We start from the raw sequence: 9198 nt of genomic DNA, 5'->3' as shown, positions 1-9198 counted from the left end.
ATTGGAAATCCTAGACTGCATTTGGAGTGTGATTCATGCAGGACATCACACAAAACTCCAGTCATTGGAGTGCCAGGTGGTGGATTTAGAGTTACAGAAGTTTGGGCTCTACATGATAAAGCTGGAAAATGAATGTATGTATATTTTAAATTCAGGCAAATGTTTATAGCATGTACATAATGCTTTTTGATGATTCACTCTTAACACCAACTGGTTTTGATTAGTTGACCAACTACAAATGTTGACATGACAGATAAGAAGATTTTCACTGGACTTGAACTTGAATGGCTATCTTTTTAATCCTTCTAATCTGGGCCTAAGTTTGTTGAAATATGTAAAACTGTGTTTTTGGAATCAATGTTTTGTTAAGATTCAGGCAAACTGATTAGAAAGATTTAAGAGATATACGCAATAAGGGGCAGTATGGCATAGGAGTGGGAGCAAAATGAGAAAAATGTGGGTGTAGAAGTCATGTTCTTCCTATTTCCTCTGGCGGAAATCCATGACTCAAGTCACAAGTTAACACCTCTCCTCTTTCCTCCATGGTTTCCTTTAATAAGTGACAAAGACTTTCATGTTAATATTAAGGATTTCCAAATGAAAGTACTTGATACAGCACCAGGTGTTTTTATTTTACTATGAATGAAGTTTTAGGCTTTGTATAAATGACTGACAGTGGTGGGGTCCTGGAAGATAATGTGGGTAAGAAACAGGAAGAAAAGCACAAACACCAGGCTGGAACAGGCTGGGACAGAGTGTACCTTCTTAATCCAGTATTAGATCAAAGAAAATCTCTTTTACTACATGGATTATGCTATTATTTTCAAAACTCTCCATGTAATCAGTTACATATTGTTGACCTGAACAACTAAAATCTCATTCATGCTGTAATATCTACCCATTTCATGCTGACCTGCTATCACACTGACATTTCAGTCTAACTACGTATGAGTTATTCATCATGCCATTTTATTTTAATTCGTTTTGGTTATAGCAAATGGAGCCAACATGACATTCATCTTCATTTCTAACCTAGCGTGATTGGAAAGTAAGTCTGTGAGACTTAAATGGATATAGTATAACTGGAACACTACCAAGTTGCATGGTTTGATTTTACCATGATGTCACAAATCCTTTTCCTTCTTCTTCAGTTTCTGGGAAAAATATGCCTTTTATTTAATGAAGTAAGAAATTCTGAGAGCAACAAAGCAGTATAGGTGCCATATAGTAGTCCTAATCTGAGACAGTCCTATATTATAAAATTGATCCTTTGACTTAAAATTTATGGGACCCATGTAAACCTGTGTGTTTCTAGGAGTAATACTCTTAATTTAAAAATTTTATTTATTTATTCGACAGAGAGAGTGAGAGAGCACAGTAGGCAGAGCGGCAGAGGGAGAGGGAGAAACAGGCTTCCCACTGAGCAGGAGGCCTGATGTGGGGCTTCATCCCAGGACCCTGGGATCATGACCTGAGCTGAAGGCAGTTGCTTACCCAACTGAGCCTCCCAGGCACCCAGAGCAATAATCTTTTAAAATGAAATTGGAATTGCTGTAAACACTTCTTTTTTTGTATTCCATTTGCCTTCAGTTATAGAGATACTTGAAAAGTTCTCTTAACCTTGCAAAATGGGAAATTACTTATCAGTCTACAACCAAGTTGGGCAAAGGAGCTATGAAAGAAAGAAGGCATAATTATTCAAGGTAAAAGAATATTGCTTCTTGTGGTGTCTAACAGAGCTATCCTATTACTAGAGGAAGAAAGAAGGCCACTAGAGCAACAGGGGCACAATTACAAATAAGGGAAATATAATTACATTGATCTTTGAATTTAGTGTCAAATATTTAAGATGGAAGCTTTAAGCTTGCAGTTATTCTTCTATTTACTCAGATGAATGATAAATCTTACAAAGTTGACAGTAAAAATCTCAGATTTTGTCTATTTGGCTTCTAGGATAAAAGTGGTCTTGTTAAAATATATTGGCAATTTAAAATTTTATTTTCAATGGTGGTAGAATTAAAGAAAGCTTACCATGTTTTTGTTTGATTTTAAATCTGATGCAATATTTGTCTGGGAAAAAATACACCTGATTGTGTGTGTGTGTGTCTGTGTGTCCATGCATTTATGTGTTATTATCTCAAAGGCTTTCTTCCTTTTCTATTCATCTCTTCACAACCCAAACTAACCCTCTCTCACAATTTATATACCACAGTCTGGCAAGGAATACAACCCTCTGAAAGTTGTTTACAGATGGCATAAAAAGAAAAAAGAAAGCAACAACTATAATTTAGTATCAGTGTATCTGATTCCACTGATTTGACAGACAATGTTTCCTACTTATGAGAATTACAAAAGCAAATGGTAATTATTGTCATTTCCCTTACATTCTATGTCTTTTTAAAGATTTATTTATTTACCTACCTACAATTTGTAGGTATTTGTTACCTACAAAAACAAAATTTTCTGAGCTTATGATGTCTATGTCCTAGTGAGTCCCTGGATCCTGAGAGAGTCACAAGGAGAGAACTGGTGCTGGACTCATCCTTATGTAGAAAACTACAGATTTGTATGGAAGAACATAACATGAATAAAGGGCTGGAATACATTTTTGGATGAAAAGAACTAATAACATTAAAATGTGAACCTTCTAAATGTTAATATAAAAATTAAACTCATGTTTTTAATTAGAACTCCCCCCAATTTTTTTTTAATCTGATGAAATTTTAAACTTTTTCTGAAGGAATACATGCTTAAGATAAGGTAAGATATTTTCAAAAAGAGGACTAGAGAAGGAGAACTTGCCTTACTAGATGAGAACATGCTGTAATTCATTGTTATATCAATATGGCATTGGCATCAGACCGGACCAGTGGAAAAGAATAAAAAATGTGAAAATAAATCCTGGTGAGGAGGATAATTTAACATATGGCTGAGGTGGTATTTTAACTTTTGGGAAAATTATGGGTTTTGCGCCATATGGTGTTACTGCAGCTGGTTACCCATCAGGAAATAAATAAGATTGTACCAGTACCTCACACCATATAAACAAATTTTAACATGGACAGCTAGACAAATTTTAGATGGATTAGAAATTAAATTTGACAAAAACATAATAAGAAACACCTACAAGAAATTCTAGAAGAACATGGGTATAAACTTGGGTGGGGAGGAGGAGAACTTTTATTTTTTAAAAATTGAATAGAAAAAACAGTATATTTGGAAAATATATTAGCATGCAGAACACAGAAGACTAATATCTATAGTACACAAAGAGTTCTTACAAATGTATGATAAGATAATCCAAGAGAATATGCAAAAGCTAAAACTAGGCAAATATAGAAGACCAAATAACAGATTTGAACTCCTCATAGGCAGGCAAAAGTAAATCAAATTTACACCAGGGTATCTCTTAGACTAGCCAAATTAAAAAGAAAGAAAACACCACTTTCTGCCCAGGAATGGGGAGATGAGTGTATTTTCAGATTTTACTAACAAAAATGGAAATTGCATCCTTTTTGGAAAGCAATGTAGTACTGTCTGTTAAAAGAAAAAAAAATGCATGGTTGACTTTGATCTAGCAGTCTCTCTCTTAGGAATCTAGCCAGTAGAAATAACAGCACCCATGAAGATTGTATACAGAATATTGGTTGTAACATTATTCATAGTGGCAAAGAACTGGAAACAAAGTGAATGCCCATGATAGCACATTTATACCATGGACTAGTTTGTAGCCATTAAAAAGACTGTATAAAACCATACTAGGAAACTTGGAAGGACTTCCATGAGGTATTGTTGAGTGAGAAAAGCAAGGTGCTGATGATGTTGCATAATATCCAAGTTTTGAAATATAAGTAAGATTCCCCACACTATAAATATACGTGTATTTTATGAATAGTTACAATTTTATAATCTAAGAGTCTCTGTCACCTGGGTTACCTAGGTGGTGATGGTGGCAGTGATGCTGTGGGTAGACAGAAGGAAAAAAAAAAAAAAGAAAGGCAATATATTAGGTTTTTTGTTGTGTAACAAGTTAACAAAAATTTAGAAGCTTAAAACAAGAATACACTTATTTTCTCATAGTTTTTAATGGTTCCAGAGTTAGACCTGCTCAACTGAAACCTCTGCTAAACATCTAGTAAGGTGCTATTAAGGCGTTAATAGGACGGAATTCCCTTTTGAAGCTCGTGATGCATTTCCAAGCTCACACTGCTACTGTTGGTGGTATTCACTTCCTTGTGACTCTATGGCTGAGGGCCTTATCTTCTCACTGGTTGTTGGCTTCAGGACACCCTAATGTCCTAGAGCCCACCTGCAATTTCTTGTCATATGTCTCTTTCCATAGGTTGTTCACAACATGGCTGCTTGCTTATTCAAGGCCAGCAGGAGAGTCTTTTGATCAGCTAAGTGGAGTCTTACAAAAAGGAATGTAACCAGAAGAGTGACATCCCATCCCATCACCTTTTCTGTACTCTGTTGGTTAGGAAAAAGGTCACCCACACCCGAAGGGCAGGAGATGAATACAAGGACATGGATCAAAAAAAAAAGAGGGGATCAAAATTAGAGCCAAACAATGAAAAGAAATAGTATTTTAAAAAGACCAAAAGCTAATAGAAAACAGAAACTATTAATATACTATATAAAATTAAACGTGTATTAAATAATTTTGAAAAATAAAGACATTAAAAAAAGATAATGACTGCCATGTCTCAGATCATTATTATTATGCATTCCCTTGGGTTCTTCACAGAACATTAATATGATATGTGGTACCATGTTACTTCTTTGGGTTCTTCATGAAGAATGTGCCCGGTTGTTTTCCTCCACGTTTCATCCATTCTAACATGCCTCAATTGTCAGCAGCCCATTATTTTGTGTTCCACAATGAAAGAAAATAGAATGCCAGTTAAACTAGGTTTTCCTAGCACCATCAATTAGGAGGTGTATGCCAATTTAGAAGATTTGACTATCTTAGGTTTGATGAAAATTCCTTGGAGGCATTTTGTCCTTGGGAAAGCTCTCTTTAGCTTCATGCTGGAGGCCCTTCGAGCCCAGTGGATTACCTTTGACTTTGCTTGCCGATAGCCACACTGCTTGTCTCACATCCTTCTATTTTCTTGAAATGTAAATTAGGAATAATTGAATAATTAGATTCAGGCCAGGCAAGGATCAGTAAGATACTGTGTAAGTGCAAATTCCTCTGAAGTCATTCAATGATTCTAGGCCACTAGGATTCTATTTCTAGGCCACTAGGATTCTATTTCTAGGCAACTATTGCAAACTCTCTAACTATATTATTCTTCCTTTTCTTCTTTCTTTCTTTTTTTTTTGTAGGAAGAAGTACTGTTAAGGTGAAAATAGTATAAGAAAAAAATTGAATTAATTTTTAATCATCAACTGCAGATGTCTGGAAAATCTTTTAGCTTGGCATGGCAAATTGATGTAATTATAGTATTGTTATGAACAATGTTTTTCCTTAGATAAAATTAATGCTAATCAAACTTGAAAAGTAACTTAAATGAACTATCTCTTAAAGCAATTTCAAATGCACTGAGAGTGACTTGATTTGCCTGAAAGAGATTATAATTTTTACAATGAAGGCAATTTGCTTTTCAGCCATTTCTTTATTCCAAGTCTCCTGTATATTAGAAAACATTTTTCTTATGGGATCTACAGGTTGCTGCTAAATTTGTCCCTGATATCTATAGCATCCTCCAAAGTGACTTCTCTCTTGCTTTTTCCATATCAGTACAAGGATTAATATAACAAGCTCACTGTTAGTTTAATATATTTAAGATTAGTTTAATATATTTAAGAAGTCTTTGAAATGATTAGAATTTTCAAAAGGAACAGCCTAGATTGCTACCTTTAAAAAGAATTACAGAGCATTATATTTATATTCTTAGGCTTTAAAAAGCTTCAAGTGTCCTTTGCTTCCATTAAATATTTTGTAGATCTCAAAGCTTTCTTTAACCTTCTTCTGAAGTTGAATTTCATGGTTCTTTTCTAGTTTTCATCAATAAAGAGCTTTAGCTAGAATGCAAGGAATTTATTTACATTTCCTTTTTCATAGTGACCTGAAGCTATCTGCTGTTGAAGTTCCCTTTTTGCTTCTGAAATCAGTGACAGCATATCAAAAACAGCTTCAAGCTGGAGTCTAATTTTCAGTCACCTTACATATCTCCCATATGCAGATACCCTGCAGATTTCAAAGGCAATGGTGAGCAGGAGGTGAGCAGGGTGAGCTCCCCCATTCCTGCTTTATCAGTGTAACAACCTGCCATTATAAGAGGTAACTTTTCTTTCTGCCTTTATCTCTGATCTGTCATTGCTTGAATTTTATCCTTGTAAGTCTTCCTAATTCCCTGTCTTCCCTTTTGTTTTTCTCACTCGTAAGTCACATTCGATGCAAACACTACAGCACATGTTACTATACATGAGGAAGGATGTGTTTATTAGTAAAATAAATGCTTGGGTTTCTTTTGTGCGAGAAATACATGATGGCTTGACTTCCTAGCCTTGGGCCCTTCAAAAATATATCCTGGGTTTATGATATGGTGGTATGATATGTGGTATTAACAAGTTAAAAGCAATGTAAACTGATTTCACATTTTCATGTTTTCTGTTATTCAGTGTTCCCACATGAAAACTGCAAGGCTTAGACTCTCCTAGAACTGGTGACATGGCCCTGTATCCAGCTAGCCAGCCAACTGTTATCCAAACCAATATAAATTGGGGTCATCTAAATTCTCCCTAAATCTGAATTATCCCTAAAACAAAGAGATCTCTTTTCATGGTTGTGGTCCTGCATTTAGGCAGGTGCCTCAAACTCAATCTCACCTATTAAAAGTCCAGAAGGAGATAACAGATATTTGGAAGATATAGTAGAAGAGAGTCAAGCTAGCTACCTAATTCCCCAATCTCTGTACTTGTATCAAGTCAGAGCACCAGAACATGTACCCCCAAAAACCTACTTCAACTTGCCTTCATTCCATAGTATTTCTAAGGCTTTGTCTTAGCTCCAGTTGCAATAATACCATAGACTGAATGGCTTAAACAACAGAAGTTTATTTTTCACAGTTCTGGAGGCTGGAAGTCTGAGATCAGGGTACCAATATGATTGGGTTCTAGGGAGGACCCTCTTCTCGGCTTGCTGACAGGTGCCTTCTGCTGTATCCTTTCACCGTGGAGAGAGGGAACTCTGATACCTCTTCTCTTAAGTGCACTAATCCCATCATGGAGGATATACCCTCAGGACCTCATGCAAAACTAATTACCTACCAGAAACCCCCTCTCCTAATACCATCACATTGAGGGTTAGTGCTTCAATGTATGAATTTTGGGTAAACTTAAACATTCAGTCTATAAGACTTAACGGGTTTTGGTTTTTTGTTTTTTGAATTTCAGAGCAGAACACGCTGACACTGGATAGATAAGGTAGGTGAAAGTTACCACCCTTTGTTACTTACTGCTCCAAATGAGATAAAGTTGTCACTCAGGGACACACAGGGCTGTATTCAAGGACAGGGTAACAGCAAGCTGGAACTGTAGGAGGCAACTTAAGATGACAAGAGGGGTGAGATGAGCTAGGTTTTATAGACTCCCTATGGATTGACTAATATGAATAATTTGCAGGCTCTGGAACATGGAGGCTGCCTGTAGACGTTTGGTACCCAGCCCTGATGCAATTAGGGCTAATGAACAGTGGCCCAGAGTGTGGGAGTCTGATAAGGGAAGTGGCTGTGCATATGGACTCGATCAGCTGCTGAAGAAAGGGAACTGACCAGCATCTAGATAGGGCCTTAAAATTGGTCAAGACGGCATAAAAAATTATATTATGCATAATTGCCAGGAGCATAATTTCATATTATTCTCTGAGTTTTCATGAGTAGTTGGTATGAGAGCTAGTTATAAAAGAAAGGTTTCATCATCTTTCAATTATTATTGAAAATAATATTCATTGGTATCCATGATACCAATATGAAGACTCATCTCATAAATTCCTCTTAGCATTTAGTGTTATTGACAGACATTTCCCAATGCATTGGTATGTGAGCATCTCATTATTAGGTAACAAATTCTGTGGTTTCTGTTTCTTCTTTTGAATACAGACTTTTTCAATAAAGAGCTATAGTTCTGAACAAAGGCCTCACTTATGCCTTGAGCATGCCCTGTGGCATTGCCCTGTGGGTGATATTGAGCAGGTATTTATCTTTTGAATTTCAATGTTAAATGGGAATAAAACTTGTCTTATCATCTATTGGGTTTCTGTAAAGTTCAAGTGAGATGACTTGATAGAAGTTTGCAACAATGTTTTATTAAGTAATCATGTAATTCAAATAACCCTGGCTGAAGCCTGTAGGCAAAAATGAAGTTGTTTGCTTTTAACATCCAAATAGAGGGCTTTTTAAGCAATAGCCTGCTCAGGCAAGACCCACCCTTAACCCCCAAGACTCTTCATGCGTATTAACTTACCTTCTGAAGATATCTCACAGGTGTTCAGGGACCCCTGTGTGCTCTCACTAATATTTTTTCTATGCCCTAGAAGTTGGGTTGCTAGTGACAGCCCTGAGCCCCAGGGCTTAACTCTAGTCTGTGGAAGAACAGGTAAAATGCAGTTCTTGGTTTAATTTGGTGTTGTTTTATATCTGTCTCCTAGGCCTGAAACAAGACTCCTGGAGATTTCTTGTGCTTGGATTCCCACATCGGCTTTCCTAGAGAAGTTCACTAGGTTTGTCTACTCCCAAACTTGTCTTTCTATATGATGTCTATACCAGTCCATTGGGTCAGGCAGAAAGATGGTCACTCTGCTGTGACCTCCATCTTTAATTCTTCCTCTCACTAGATTCCCTTCTCAGGGCATGCACATGCCTACATATTCATATCTTCACCTCCTTCTTCTTCCCAGACCCCAGAAATTTTGATGGATGGCAATTCATAGATAATACCAGAGTTGTAGTCCAATATCTGCAAACAGCAGGTCATTGTGGATTCAAGAACATCTTGGTATAATAATAATGATTTTGTTGAGTACCATTCCATATAAATTAAGTCATATCCTTTCTGGTGATCATTGTTCTAACTGTGCTCTACACCCACAGACTCTCTCTTGTTCCTAAAATACTTTCTTCCACTGACTTGCTGTTTGGGAGTCCGTATCTGAATATATCCTTGGATTTGTCTATCCCCTATTGTTTCTGG

The sequence above is a fragment of the Lontra canadensis genome, unplaced genomic scaffold (genome assembly GCF_010015895.1).
Source record: "Lontra canadensis isolate GAN:19392208 unplaced genomic scaffold, GSC_riverotter_1.0 scaffold11, whole genome shotgun sequence".
NCBI classification, from domain to species: domain Eukaryota; kingdom Metazoa; phylum Chordata; class Mammalia; order Carnivora; family Mustelidae; genus Lontra; species Lontra canadensis.
This window is presented reverse-complemented; position numbering follows the sequence as displayed.